Raw genomic sequence first — 16221 nt, forward strand, 5'->3', positions numbered from 1 at the left:
TTAGAAATCCTTGCCATATGCTCTGTCGTTTGCTCTAGGATTTGGCCGATCCTATGCCATATAGATTAAGACATGGAATGGTAAATGCTTTTGTACATCCTCTCATTCTCGCTAGCTATCTAATGATCAATGTATAAGGTTTGATCCATTTGTACATTGTACACCTCTTCATTTTGTTAGTAGACTACTCAATAGATTAGGGTTAGCAAACTACTCAATAGATCAAGTGATAATAATGATAGATGGGTTTGCATGCATTTCAAAGGAATTGATTGACAAGTCGTAGTGTTTACATGTTTTGGATTTTTAGTTTTTGGTGCATATGGAGGGTACAGAACATAGTTATTAAAAGAGAGAAGGGGGGAAGCATCTCCAAAAAAATGGCTGACAAAGGGCTAGTTTAGACTAATCTAGCATGCCTTATTAGCTAGCATTAGGTTGGCCAGCTAGTTGCTAAGTTACAAAGCATGCTTCTAGGCCTATTACTGGCTACATAGACCAGTCATATCCAACCCCATTAAGGCAAGGGACTATTAGAAGCTACCCCTTCACTATGTAGTAGAGTTAGTACTAAATAGAGTTAGCGTACTTACATGTATTAATCAATTTCAAAAATATACTAGAGTGGTCAAAATATGGTTTCAAATTTTGACAATGTTAGATTCTCTGTTTATAGGAGCTCACATATATATGTTGGATGGAACTATACCAAAAACCAATATTGTACACATGGTGACTAGGTGAAGAGAGTTATCATCTTTGTTTTGGATTTGGGGCAGCTCCATGCATGATCCTAAGGAGGGGGGTAGGCATGGGGAGAAGGTCAACCAGTATATAGTCAAAGATCAGGGTAGCTATGGTGTGGAAATATGGGATGCAAGGCTAGAACTAGTTAGACCATTTATAGAAACCAGATGTGGCTTAGTAATATGATGTCCAATCGTGGCCAATTGGTTGGCCAAACTAGGCTGACTTAGTGAGCCACGTAACTGACTATTTTCTCACATGGTATTAAAGCTATCTCGAGCTAAATTTGTAATTAGAGTATGGATCTTTAGAGTTACAAAGGTTTCATCACATGTCCACTCAAGGCTGCCCTGCACCACTAGCATTGAGGAGTGCAATGTCATAATATCAAGTTGGAAAGGCATCTTCTTCACCATTGCTATGACCTCCTTAACTTTAATCTATGCAAGGATTTTTATGTGCTTCTAAATATGCATCTATTTTCTTTCAAGAGTCACATATTTTCTTACCCTTGCACATAGGTATGTGCGTTGGACATGTTTCCAATCTCCCATTTGGATCCGTCTTGCTTGCTAACCTATTAGATAGCCAAATGGTGATGGCTTTGCCTGCTGCAATCCATCTTCTATACAAGTCCATGAGGCAGGTTTCCAATCTCCCATCTGAATCCGTCGTCTTGTTTGCTAAAGGCTTTGTCTGTTGCAATCCATCTTTTGTACAAGTCCGTGAGGCAAGCTTTCTACAACTCATTTACTCTTGAATCAGATACATAATGAGCCTTGTAGTAGCTCTTTTTATATGCCTAAAAGCCTTTGAAAATACCCAAAGCCCCCACTTTGAACTAAGGTGGGGGCTGCAAGTGAACTTCAAGAAAGCTTCACAAAGCCTCAAGCCATGAAGGCCGAGTAGGAAGAACCTGTGGTGTAGGACAATGAAGGGAAAGGGAGCAAGGTAGGAGAAAAGAAGAGGAGGAAGAATGTGGGGAGAAGGAAAAGTCAGGGGCGAAGGAGCAAAGACGAGGGGAGAGGGAGAGAAGGTGAAAGAATATGGCGAGGGGAGGGGGCAGTAGTCGAGATCAGTGAGCAAGAATAGGTTGGGTAGGAGCATGATTTTTTTTAACTCTTGACCTCAAATCCTGATTTTGGTGAATACCAGTAAAAGAAGAAGACAAGCCTTTCAATGTATTCCTAAGGGCTCTTCCAAGGGAGCAAATGGACCACTTTCTTCAAGGAGGGGGCTATGGCTCACAATGGCTTGTTGAGAGGGGGTGTCGAAAAAGAAGGGTCAACTCTCCACTATAAGACCCCAAGTGTGGAGAGCATGGGGAAGTGACACCTATAGTGATATAGGGGGGTTACGAAGGTAGAGACAGGCTACCATGTGGGCATCACATTATGATCCTTCTTGAATTTGATAGAGACCCATCCTTTAGGGAAGCTCTATCTTGAGAGGGTCAACCATGTTATGGCACATCCTTTGGGCCATGTTATGGGCCATCCTTCGGGCCACACATGGGTCCTAATTTAAGCCAGGTATGCAGCCAAGTTAAGAATTCAATGGAGGGGCACAATGGGCTGCTATCAGATTTTTGGTGTGGGAGCTTGGAGGGTATTTATAAGGCCTATCATAGTTAGCTAACCTAAAGATTACGTCAGCCATAGCAAAGTGACCCATCAGCTAGATTGGGACTCTATCATCAATTTATAGAGGGTTTCAGCTCTTGATATAAATCCCCTCTTGAGGGGCATTAAGTAATTGTAGAGAGCAATTAGATCAACATTACAGGCCATAGATCTAGCTTTCTAAAGTGCACAAACACAGCAACATAAAACCAGTAATTCTAGCCCTTAGATGTGCCTCCATGCACAAGAGAATGTGGACCAAAGGCATCAAAAAGGTGCAACAAAGGAACCACTAGTAGCACTAGCTCTTAGTTCTAGTGAAGAGCTCATCTAGTGAGCATATCATGTATAGTGAGCAAAGAGAGTACCAACAAAGAGTTTTGGGGATTCTCCTTAAGCCACTCAAGACTCACTTGAGAGGTAGACAGCAGCAAGAGTGAGCTGAACATTGGAAAACAGTCTGTGGCCTCAGATTTAGTTAGCAGATGTCCATCTAGTGTAGGTTGTGAGGTATGCTTTTGTACCTATGTTTTGGTTTTTTTAGTGGACATTTCTAATAAGTTATTGGTTGCCATATCTTGCTGTTTGCTTCAAATATGAGCATGGAATTCATTTATGTACATGTGCACATATGTATTGAGTAGGAGAAGAAATCTAGAATGGTTACAATTCACATAGTATGTCCTCAAGAAAGTGAATTTATGTGTGTTGTCAATAGGCTAGGAAGAGACCCCAAAAAATGAGCAACAAAAATGGTAGTTGGAATAATGTGGCAAAATCTATATGATGCAGTGTGTGTGTATGTATGTTTTGTGATGCTATGAGATAGCTATGTTAACATGTTTATAATAGATAGTTGGGATAAATATGGAATAGTGGTGCCATAGGGAACTTTCTCAGCATGTTTTGGAGCTGCATTCATTATGCTTATAACCCAACCAAATATGCAGCCATGTTGGCTGAGTGAGTGAAAAAACATGGTGGACAGGGTGGTCTAGGGAAAGGTGTGTAATTCGACCCCCATAACTTCCCAAGAGACGTTTTGATGTTTGTAGGTAGGTATTTGGTGGTTTGTATTGTGGTTCCTACAGATGTGGCAAAATCTATAAGATGGAGTGTGTGTGTATGTATGTTTTGTGATGCTATGAGATAGCTATGTTAACATGTTTATAATAGATAGCTGGGATAAATATGGAATAGTGGTGCCATAGGGAACTTTCTCAGCATGTTTTGGAGCTGCATTCATTATGCTTATAACCCAACCAAATATGCAGCCATGTTGGCTGAGTGAGTGAAAAAACATGGTGGATAGGGTGGTCTAGGGAAAGGTGTGTAATTCGACCCTCATAACTTCCCAAGAGACGTTTTGATGTTTGTAGGTAGGTATTTGGTGGTTTGTATTGTGGTTCCTACAGATATGGGGTGGGGAAGAGGATGACGTTGGCTTACACCAGGAAGATAATAGATGCAATACACAATGGGTCACTTCTAAATGCAAAATACAAACTACACGTGTTTTCAAAGAATATGGTATGCTGATATCCATTGTCTTTTGTGTTTGTATACTTACAATTGGACTGTCACATGAGATTTCTACCTAAGACAAAGACCAAAGGCCAAACCTTCCACCTCACCCTCTGCTGACCCTGATGGGTTCCTTGCACGTGGAGGTGCTAGTCGTGCAAGAGTTGGCATGGATGCTACTCTTGCACATTATATTGCTTCTATTGATAAAGAGATTTTTGTTGTTTATCATAACAAGTGCTCTAATAATGCAAATCTTCCAATTTTGATGCTTAAGGCTCTCTCCAGATATATGATATATTCCTTTATTCCTTTTAATGCTTCCAAGATCATGTTGATAGAATGTGCAGCTATTCATATTTTTGGATACAGGCCAAGTTTTTGGCCATCTAGAGCTAGCTACTTCCTTTGTTATGCAAGCTACACATTAGGGGCAGGACTCAATAATGTAGACTCCTTGAAAGGTTACAGTTGCAAGAAGTTCTTGTGCTATAGAGGGAAAATAAATGTTGAAGAGGAGGAGTTTGAAGTACATAAGAGAATTAAGAGCAATTAGCACTTTCTTTATAAACACAAATTTATTACTTTTTTGTGACGACAAGATTTGCAAAGTATTTCACCATGTTTTGAAATTTATTCCAGAAGTTTTCTGTTTATAAACAAAATTTAGTAAAAAACTAAATCCAAATGCTTCCTTCACACCTTTGTGAGGATCTCCATGCTGCATACCATGGCCTTTGTAAAATTTTGTAATATTTCTTGAAATGTTTTTCGATCCTCTATAGTTGTGCCACTTTTGCTCATTATTTTGACAAGCTTGTTGAATTCAGACCCAACTCTCTTGCAAAGGACTACAAGCCTTGAATTCATGCAGTCGAAAGTCGTGCATTTACATAAATCTTGCCATAAGTCCCAGGGCTTTAAAGAATGGTACTTGACTTTGTTGGTTTCTCTAAAAAATGTTATGCTTTATATCCCCTCATTGATACCTATTGTGCTAGTTCATAACATACCAGAGCTCTTTTTGTCAATAGCAATTTGCACATTGCCACCATGGTAGCCAATTGAGCTGAGTAGCTCTTCTATTTTTCAAAGAGCTATATGTTGTCTTTCTCTGCCTTGCATTGTAAAAGCATAATCAATGTGAGACTTGAGCAAACGATCAAAGACGCACACGAATGCATGCAAAGTACAAAAGTGAACATTTTTTAGATTGAAGGAATAATAGGATTCCATTCTGAGTCTTTCAAATGCATGTTTGGTTCAGCAAGCATCTTGACAGACATAACACCACCAACCCAATTGTCAATATAACCATTTGCTAGGTCATCTTCATCAACATGATTCTCTAGCATCCTCTTTTTGCTTGCCTTTGCTTTCCTGTCCTTAACCATTCTCATGCAAAATGGACAAGGATTTAGACTGTTTGCACCTTGTTGTCGACAACCAAGCATGCATTTTATTGTCTTCAAGTCACCTCCCAAATGCCAGTCGACTATATAAGAGCCCTTACCCTCTACTTCTAATTTTTGTCCCGCAATATGTGCTTTCATGACATTGGTAATCCACAGTATCCTATCAAACACCCAAGCTAGCACCTCATATGTCTCTTTTGGTACCTCAAATGCCCCAAATCCATCCCTTGCCTTTCCATATTTGATAATATAGTACAAATGAACTTATGATCAATTATAATGAATTTATAATGGCTTCAAGTATGTGGGTTTTCAATATCTCTTTCCTACTCACCAAAGGAATACATATAAATTGTTACATGAGAGCTTCTCAATACTTCAAATATGGGATTGCTAAATCTAATGGAAACTCTTATAAATCCATTGAATCACCATAATACTCAAAAGACAGCATGGTAGGGAGGGGTTTATAAGATTTTCTAAATTGTTCACTATTTGTTCATATGTGGATTATTTTTTAGGAATTAAGAAAGAATTGTGTATTCCTTTGAGGAATATACTAGCATGGTTGGTGTCAAAAATTATCGCTCTGACTTTTTTGCTTGTAGGTTTTTGCTTAGAAACCATGCACATCCCAACAAAATCACCTCCATCATCTTCAAGTTGTAACAACAATGTGCTCAATAAAGAGCAAAAGAAAGAATGGAAGCTAAAGCCTCTAAGATCATCATCATGTACAAATGCAAGGCAAACATCAAATTCAAGACTACCCATTATGAAAAATCAAGGCAAATATTAGAGAGAAGAACCTCAAGCACCTACCTTGGAAAAGGTAGATGCATAAGAACTACTAAGGATAAGGGAAAAGCACCAATAAAGGAGGATCACACACAAAAAGCATCCTCTACCTTCTATCGAGTAGTTACACAAGAATCTATCTTAAGAAGAGAGATAGTAGCACAAGAACCTACATGACCACCCGTCGATCAAGACTCCCTTGAATTCATTGCATCATCTTCCAGCAGAAGGGATGCTACACGAGAATATATATCTAAAAAAGAGACACTAAAACACAAGAACCTACCAAGAAAATAATAGAATCTACTTTGGGAGATACACAAGAACCTTCCTTAGTGAAATATTTGGCATCAAGCATCATGGTAGCTACACAAGAACCTAACACACCAACCATGCTAGACAATGTGGATGTCACACAGGAACTTGCCAGACTAACCATGCTAGACACAGTGGATGTCACATGAGAACCTTCCAATTTAAATGATGAATTATCTTCAATGATAACTTTCTCAGAAGCAACTTGGGCTCAATAAAGACAAAAGATCTCCAAGACATTGCATTTTGCTACAAAGGACATATACCACTTTATTATGGTTCAAGATACAAAGGAAGTTGAACATCCAAGACAATATAATTGAAAAAATCACAAGAATGTTGGGATAAAAAAGAACTATTGCAAGCTCAAGGATATTATGATGGTGACACTCAAATGTGGATCCCTAATCATCATCAACACAACAACCTACTTTCTCTTGCTTGCCTCACAAGCAACTTCACTCCTCTATAGACATTATTAACAATTAAAGTGGAGACCCTAAAAGTTTGAGCCTAAAACATCAACAACAAAGAATAAACCGCTATTATTACCAATTAGAGTGGAGAGCCTAAAAGTTTGAGCCTACAACGTCAACAACAAAGAATAAACTACCATTATTAACAATTAAAGTGGAGACCCTAAAAGTTTGAGCCTACAACATCAACAACAAAGAATAAATCACCAAAATAAACCGCCAATAGCTACATAGGCAGTAGCTACACAAGAATCTTCTCCTAAAAATGGAGTAGTGCACAAGAACCTACTGCAAGGTTTAGAAAGAGAAAGGCAACAATAATTCAAGGCCTTGATGGGTTTTCCCAACATGGAATTATAAAAGTAGTGCTTCAACATGCCATTCAGCCCACCTCCATAGCAGTCAATGCACAAGAACCTACTCCTAAAAATGGAGTAGATGCATAATAACCCTGGGGCACCAACTCAATATGTATTATGTGACTACCCTTGTCCAAAATCCAGGGTATGGGGGGACAAGGTCCATATAGAATATGCATAGATTTCCTTTAGAATTTTCAAACATGCAAGGGAAAAATATGAAAATCTCATGTCCATCCTCCCACAAAATATAAGGCATATACCTTGAAAAATATTTTAAGATTCATACATATTTTTCAATATATGTGAGGCCCAAGAGGGGGGTTCTTTTGGATGAAGGGGGGAAAACAAAAAATACACTAAAATATAAAAACCCATCTCCTTTAAAATTAATGTAACTTTTTCATGTGTTATCTAAATTTCAAGGTGTAAAGACATATTTGAAGCTCTTTTAGTGTAGAACACAACCATGTTAATTTGACTAATTTCTACTCATGGCATATTTTTAAATTCATCTCATACTCAAGATTTTGATAGGAATTTGTTACTAAAGGGAGTTGGTGCCCTAGGACAATAACCTACTACTACAATGGAAGATACCAAAGTCCTTAACAAAAATGGAGTAGGTACACAAGAACCTACTATTACAATGGAAGATACCAAAGTCCTTAACAAAATATTGCTACCGTGGAAAGAAACTCCTCAACAACAACATTTATGCAATGCAACCCTAATTAGTTCATCAAGTTCTAGGGCTAGTCACAAGCATATCAACCCCCGATGTCCCAAGGCTCTCCTCCACATCTAGAACAACAAGCTATCCTATACCAACAATTCTAAGGGACGAGTTTGATTGCAAGGTGAATCTAATGACACCAAAGTGGTTTGGATAAGTTCCTTGTGATCATCAAAGGTTTTTTCCACTTTCATTTTCTAACCCCACCCTCCTTTATCTTACTCCAAATGCTCCTCTCTTTAGTTTTGTTTTATTCTTTTTCTTTATGCTACTGAACACTAGTACCCACTTAATGATTTGAGCCTCCTAATATAATATCAGTTTTAACTTAGAAAAATTTTCTAGAATCCAAGATGCTATAAACCTCTTCAGCTGTAGTCATCATTTTAGGAGTTTATATGGTGTATTACCAAACTCCTTTAGATTTCATGACTCTGACAAATGGACTTCTAGATCACACCACATCCTTGTTGGGATCAAAGAAACTAGAACTTAATGAATTATCATCCATAAAATGGATTTAGAAGAAGTTTTATGCATATAAGCAAACAAAATGTCATGCATAAATCTGGACATACAAACAGGCCATGCCTATGGAAGGAAGAAAACTAAAATATGTGGGCATGTCTGGTAAATACTCTACAACCTAATCAAGAATAGTTTAAATAAGAATCATAGCTCCACATGTGAATGGCATTTGTGCTTTATCATGGTCCTAAAACATGAAGGGAAGCATCAGACTATAGTGAATAAACTCAGTAATTTGAAATTTTCACATTAGATCAAAGCGTGTCATTCCAAGGATGGAGCCTTGGGGGGTTCACCTAGAAATATTATGTAAGAATACTATGTGGATTCATTAGAGGGTTCTTTAACTTCAAAACTTTAAGGTAAATTTAAAGAAATATATTTATAGATGGGGGTTTTGATTGGATTTTGAAAAAAAGCCCATAAGTTTGTATAAAAAAGGGTTTACCTGTATTGGAAGAAATTGCCTTAGGGTTGCATAGTGCCTACAAAGTTCTTGTTTGAAGAACACATAGTGTTTTTGGCCTGGTGGGGTGGGGAACCACTGCCTCACTTACAACACACCACCTCTTCATATTTGTCTTCTTCATGAAGGACATCTCCCACTCGGCATGCTTGGTGGGAATATGGTCTAAAGTTTAAATTTGTTTCTTTGCTAAAAAACTCTTTATCCATGCAAAATTTATAAACAAGGGGTTTTTTTAATACCCCTTGAAGTGCACATCATACATATGATTTCTTATTAGTGCACCACTTTGGTGGGGAGTAGGGTCCAAACAAACTCTATCCAACAATATCGGGCCAGAGAGACTGCAACACCATGACTCCATTAAAAGGAGAGGCAGATGGCAAAATGCCAGGGGAAGATGGTCTACCTGTAGAGTTTTACAAGTCTTTCTCGGAATCAGTAGGGCCTCATGTTTTGCAGGCTTGGGATGAAATCCTTGCCTCCTCCTTCCTACCGTCCCACATAAATGGGGGAGTTATTAAGCTTATCCCTAAGGATGGACCCAGGGACGAGCTTAAGGACTGGAGGCCTCTCACCATGCTGAACTGTAGTTACAAGATTTTTGCTAAGGCCCTCTCCCTCAGAACTCAAGACAAAATGGACTCTTGGATTCTTAAACAATAGAAAAGGGTTTATTAAAGGAACGCACCTTCTTGCAAGCATTAATATTTAGGAAGGGTGTGAGTATGCAAAGGACTCAAAACAAGACATTTGCTTTCTTAAAGTTAACTTTGACAAGGCATATGGTCGTTTGGACTTGGACTTCCTTATTCATGTCCTCCAGGACATAGGCCTTCCCCCAACTTTTGTATCTTTTGTAAGGCTACTCCTTACTAATGCTTCAGCCAAAGTTTGTATCAATGGGGAGATGAGCCACTCCTTCCCCCTCAAAAGATCCATCAAACAGGGTTGACCTATTGCTCCCCTCCTCTTTGCAATTGTTGCAGATTCTTTAGGATGGCTTATTCAAAATGAAACTGAAGGTGGTCCCCTCAAAGGCATTGAGATCCCTTTAGGCAAACAACCTCTTTATCAGTAGTTTGAATATGACACTAACTTTACACCAAAAACACAAAGACAGGATATTCAAAAAGTGTTGAAATGTCTTGATGTCTTATGTGAAGCCTCGGGATCCCTCATCAATCACTCAAAAACTGGATATGCAACTTTAAGTGGAAAGAAACGGGATGACTTAAGGGACCTTGGGTGTTTGAGGATACCCCATGGGTTAGTTTTTTGCTTGCTAGGGATTCCAATGGGATTTCAAATTTCAATGAAGTAAAGATGGGATAGGTTTCTGCAAATTCAAGAAAAAGCTGGATAGATGGAGAGGATACCAAGCCAACCTAGCTGGGAGGTGATTAGTTCTTAATCATTGCCTCTACTGAGCCATGTTTTACCTTATCCTGTTGGGTGCCCTCAAGAGCTAGGCTTAAAAGCTTTATCAAACTGTGTAGAGCCTTTCTGTGGGGAGGTCCTTCTAGATTGTCAAAAGTAAGGTGGTTGAGGAGGTCTGGGGATAGTGGATATTGAAAAAGCTACTCATAAGCTTGCAACCTCCTAGATTGTTAAAGTTATTCCCCTTGAAGATTGGGCCTAGATCTTACTCAGAAACATAGTCCATATCCGTCCTCTCAGGGTTTCGAAGTGGAAAATTTTTCCTCTTCTTTCTATCTGTGCAATCTAGAACACTGCACCACAAAAGGGAGCCCGTTATGGAGGTCTCTTTGGCCTACCTTTGAGCTTTATTGTTTTCTTGGGTAAAGGTTCTTTTATGGCTCTTGACTGTGTTTGGGTCTTGGTGGTTTTCAAGGATAAACCTATGAATGATGAAGACTTCATTAGAGCCAGCCTCCTCTTCAAAAAGGGATTACAATGTTGGGGTAAGCTTTGGGACAAAGGAAATCTCAAGTGGAAGAGCTGGCTGGAAATCTGAAGGGAATTCTCACTTACTAACAACGAGCAGGGTCTAGTTATGAACATAGTTGCCCTCTGGCTAGGGGAAACTCATTGGAAGGGTGGGTCTCACTTGGTCTACTGAAAGAATTTAGATGGGTGGGAAGCTCTCTTTTTTTCCCCATCCCTACACCAACTTCCACCATTGATGAGGTGTTCAATGAATTGAACAGAAGATGGTGATAGTGTGGTCATTTGGAAGAGTAGATATGAGAACTTTTGGGTCAAAAGCATACCACAAAAAGTATCTACTCTCTTATGGATGATTCTTCATATGGCTATGTGGACAAATGTCAGGAGCCTCAGCATTGGGAAGGGGACGGATTTTGCAAAAGCTGCCCAAGAGTGAAAGAACATATCTTCCTTTGTGGAATGTCCTCACACATGGAAAGTTTGGAAACTTGTTCACTTGGTTACTGGGGAGCCCCTAAACTGGAATGCTATTCTTCTATGGGAGTCAACCAAGGTCAAAAGTATTTGTGGCTCCCAACAAGAGCACAAGCTGTCTGGTTTATCCAGATTGCCTGAAATAATTTTCAGTTTAAACACACTATTTTGTTTGTTGGCATACTCTTTGCTGAGGGACAAGAATAAAAGTGCCTCCACAAGGCAATCGAACTATACAATGAAGCACACACTCAACTGAACATGGAAATTGAATTGCATGCCCTTAGCTATTTTGAAGACTCGCACACTATTGTTATAAAGGTGCTTGTAGAAGTTGATCATCACGTGTCAACTAAAGAGATTTCTTTGAACGGTGCTGCTACCCCAGATTCCTTGACTCGGGTTGTAGGGATCCCCCCCTCTACTGAGCCTTTTTTCATAACCCCTTCTCCAAGAAGACCCTCTACAAGAATTCCCCTCCTTGCTGCTCATGGTCCTGGCTACATGGAACCAGATCCTATGGTGAAGGACAGTGATAAGCTTAAATCTGATCTTCCCAAAGCTCTTTTCAAGTCTCCTTTGCACGATCTCTCCCCGAAAAATAAACATCCTCACAAGCTCCTAATAATAAAAAGAAAGTTGCGGTTGAACATATAGTCAAGGATGAAGATGCTTAAAAGTCATCCGCTCAAAGTCTTTTGTTTTTTGTTTATCTTGGTGAACACTTCATTTGTGAAGGACTCTTTTTTTTGTGAATCTTTTATAGATTCCTATGATGTAAATTGATTATGTAAATAATATACAACCTATTTTCAAGGAATATGGTATACATTGTTACATGAGAGCTTTTGCAATCCACAAAGGACGTTACAAGAATCACATTTCTTACATCAGATTGCTTAGGATATTATAGCCTTGTCAAATATAACAAAGTACTCCATTGAACTGTATCGAACATGGCAAGGGTTCTAGTGGATACTTTGTGTGGTTTAGTGGTTTTTCCATGCTAGATGGTCGGTATTGTGGGTGATTCCATGTTAATATTGATGCCACTAGTGTTATTGGCGTTATGCTTGATTATTGTATATTGACTACAATTATATTAGGATTAATTGGTTTGTTCAATTGCTTGTTATTAATGTGACTTCATCTTAAGTATAGGTGATGCAGGTGATGGAAATTATGACAAGGATTGGAGATAGTTGAGGGTACTGATTGAGGTGTCGCACTGTACATATCATGTGGCCATAGGACAAGTATTGTATTTACATTGATACTGTATGCCATGGGAAATACTTTATGTTACGAGAAGACATAAATCAATTGTGAATAGATCAACCCAAGAGGATATGGAAAAGTCTCCCGTACTTTTGTCGAGAGAAGGGTTAATTTTCGTTAAGTTATTTTTGGCTCTATGTGCTTTAATGAAAAATCTCAAATACTATAGGCAAGGAAGCATGAGCCAATCATCAATGGTTGAGTATCCAGTTGGTGTGGCCATCCACTTTGTTGTGCTTTTGCTTCCTTTCAATTTTTGAAGTGGTGCTTTGTGTGAAAGCCTACACTTATTTTTTAGAATAGAGATAATATCATCTACTTAATGATTCTGGAGAAGATTTCATAGCTCAAAGTCATAATGCCTTGAATTCTCATTGCTATGCTTTTTCCACCATATGAATTTGCACATGATTTCTCTAAAGGATATTATTTTTGTTACCACTAAGCACAATGAAAAGGCCTACAACTAATGTTGTCATTTTCATCTAGTGGTTTAAAGGGTTGTAGATGAGTTGTCTTTTAGTACTTAGCCTTAGGTGGTATTCATAGCATTATTTCTCATCAAAGGGATGTTGACATCAAATAAAGAACTAGTATACAACAAATTCATACATGGACTAGTTACAAGTTGATAGGTTCCATGCTTATTGATGATGGCACATACAATTGATTGATTAGTGCTTGTACAAACATACATTTGGTGATTGGAAATTCAAGCCATATGCACCTCTTGAACTTTGCGTTGACTTCCAAACTAGCTATCTCCAAAAATATTTTTGAATCCCATTATTAGATATTTATCATTAAAAGACCCTATAGTTATCAAAGGATATCACGAGATTGTGGAATGGCATTCTATGCACATATTTAAGATAAAGAAAGGCTCTATTAAATGAGAGATTGAAGTAGCACTTATTTCAAAAGACTAAAAGTAAAGAAAGAAAAAACCATGCCACCTATGATTGTGGAGCCATACCACCTAAAAGTGTGATTGAGTAGCACTTTTACATCTAGTGAAGGCTGGCGCCATTGAAGAAGGAAATCAATGTAATAGAGAGTTGTTGGTGCTAAGCATGATCAATCTATCTATGCCCCTCTCTTTTCCTTTGTAGTCTTTAAGAGGTAGCTCGTTGTCTGACAAGTGCTACCGTCACTCCATTGGTTTGTCTCATCAAGTCAAATAGTAAAGCGGAGATGTCTTCGTTCATCATGTGAGGGTCCACTAGAGAGTGAGTCTGTCATGTGGTGCTCTTTGGGTCCTAGCTACGTTGTATCCCCTACTACCCCTAGCTCGAGTCACTAGGAAATAAGTTTGTGATCATCTTCTAGCAGGACTTTGATAGGCATCTTGGGCTCTCCTTTGCACTTGCACAGTCAATCTCTATGTCACTAGGCCTCGATGAATAAAGTCACCATGTGTCGCTAGGTATGAGAAGTATGAAGGAAGATTCAATGCCAAATTTGCAAGACCCTTTGTAGTTCAGCCAAATGTTAGTGGGAGTTGTATTGGAGCAAATCTTATATAAATAAATAGATAGATAGCTATAGAGAGAGAGAGGGAGGGAGGGAGGGACTTTTTTTTTGTGAAATGAGACACAAACCTTTTTTTTGTAAAAAGAAATAACACACACACACACACCTCCCTTTAAACAATATTATCTCTTGTAAAAAAAGATTTAACTTTGATACTACAACCTCTTTGTAAAAAGATTTCACTTTGATACTATAACCTCTTGTAAGGCAAGAATTATAGGAACAATCAAATAGCACATGTCTTGCTCGAGTAGAAACGACACACTCTAAAACATGGCGGCTACTAACCTTAGTTCAAATGTTAGTAGCACCCACATTCCCAGTTACCCCCTCTATACCATCCTACTATCCCCCCCTTGCCCCCCTCCGCATAGTTTTCTTATAAGTTTGTGCATCCAAGCATAAAATATACCTTGTTTCCGAAATTGGGATGGTGAATGTGGTCGCAAACAATTATGGATCCAACCATATGTGTGATGAAAAGTGGGATGACAATAGTTTTTGTAGCATGATACAGTGTCTTATCAAGAAATAATAAATATACTTTGTCAACATGAAGAACGCAATCTAAACTACAGTATACTATGGATCAATCATTCAAGTAGCATCTACAGCAACTTGGTCAAGCACTCGATCTAGCTTATGAACTACATATGCTAAATAATAGTTATGTAAAAAAATAGACTATTCTTGATGATCTTATGCAAAGTAGTAGGCAAGTAAGAGCAATAGAGGGTTTGGACTAAGGATTCAATAGTGTAGACTTTTCAAGGGCTTGCACATAATATTGAGTGAGTGGGGAATCACACACTGAGTTGGAGGACAAAGCATACCCTCTTGTTGAATGTGGATACGTGCATATGAAAAGAGTGATAAGCGAAGATGCAAGAAGTTCCTCATGCAAACGTAGAAAGAGAGTTTGAGAATCATACATAGAAATATGAATAAATGAAAATAAAAAGGTCATATATAGAAATATGAATAAATGCATATAAAGAGGGGGGGCATCATATATATAAATATGGATAAATGAATGAATAAATAAATATGTAGGTATGAATATATAGAGGAGGGGGCATCACACACACATACAAACACACGTATGAATGAATAAATAAATATGTATGTATGTGTAGTGGAATGTGTCAAATCAAATAAATTTAATTAAGCATAAGCACACGAGACAAACTTCGTCAGGCACCCTATTTAATCTTTATGCAATAGCAGTGCGATAAATATTCCACCTTTCAACTTGGACAAATATTTATGTGCACGACTTTGAGCACCCATGGAACAGTCGACAATAAAGGCAATGGGCATTTGTAAATGAAAGAGACTATTCTAAAGAATCTCTTGGAGGAACATGTTTGCTAGTTGTACAATGGTCCAATTGAGAACTATGCTAAGGAATGAAAAACAAGATTCCTTACTTGCCGTTAGCCTTCAGCCTCAAGAGAAGAGCATGAGAGTGGTATTGATGGCCCTACATGAGGCGAATGTGCAAACCATGGGCGGGACATGTGGGAAGCATGGGCCTCTGGGTGTGTCGAGGAGTGAGAAGAAGGGAGAGGGCAAGCAAGCGATTGGAAGAGGAGGTGGAGGTGTGGCAAGGAAGGAGAGAGAGAGAGAGAGAGAGAGACGAGAAAAGTGTTTCGAGAAGGTGAGTGGCAAGAGGGTGTGAAGTCAAAAGCTGGAGCGACAGAGCGAGGTGGCAGAGTTTGTACGGCCAATGAGAGCATGATTGAAGCAGAGCGATGAGGAGGTGGCAGTGTTTGAATGGCCAATGAAAGCAAGATAAGTCGGGGGGGATACAAGGAGAAGGGAGTTAGATAGAATCACGGAAAGTGCAAAGAATGAGAGGGAGAGAAAGGGTACAACGCAGCCGATAGGATGGCAACACGTGGAGAGCTGGGGGCCAAGGCTGTGAGGGTGCCACGTGGCAAACGGCGACAGGCGAAGGGAAGGCCACATGGGCAAAAAAGAAATGCTACGGTAGCATTTGATGCTAAAGCATCTTCTTCTTCCACACTCTGTGGCGA

This window comes from Dipteris shenzhenensis, chromosome 26 (assembly GCF_047967505.1).
Source record: "Dipteris shenzhenensis isolate YYH24624 ecotype China chromosome 26, Dip_SZ_1.0, whole genome shotgun sequence".
NCBI classification, from domain to species: domain Eukaryota; kingdom Viridiplantae; phylum Streptophyta; class Polypodiopsida; order Gleicheniales; family Dipteridaceae; genus Dipteris; species Dipteris shenzhenensis.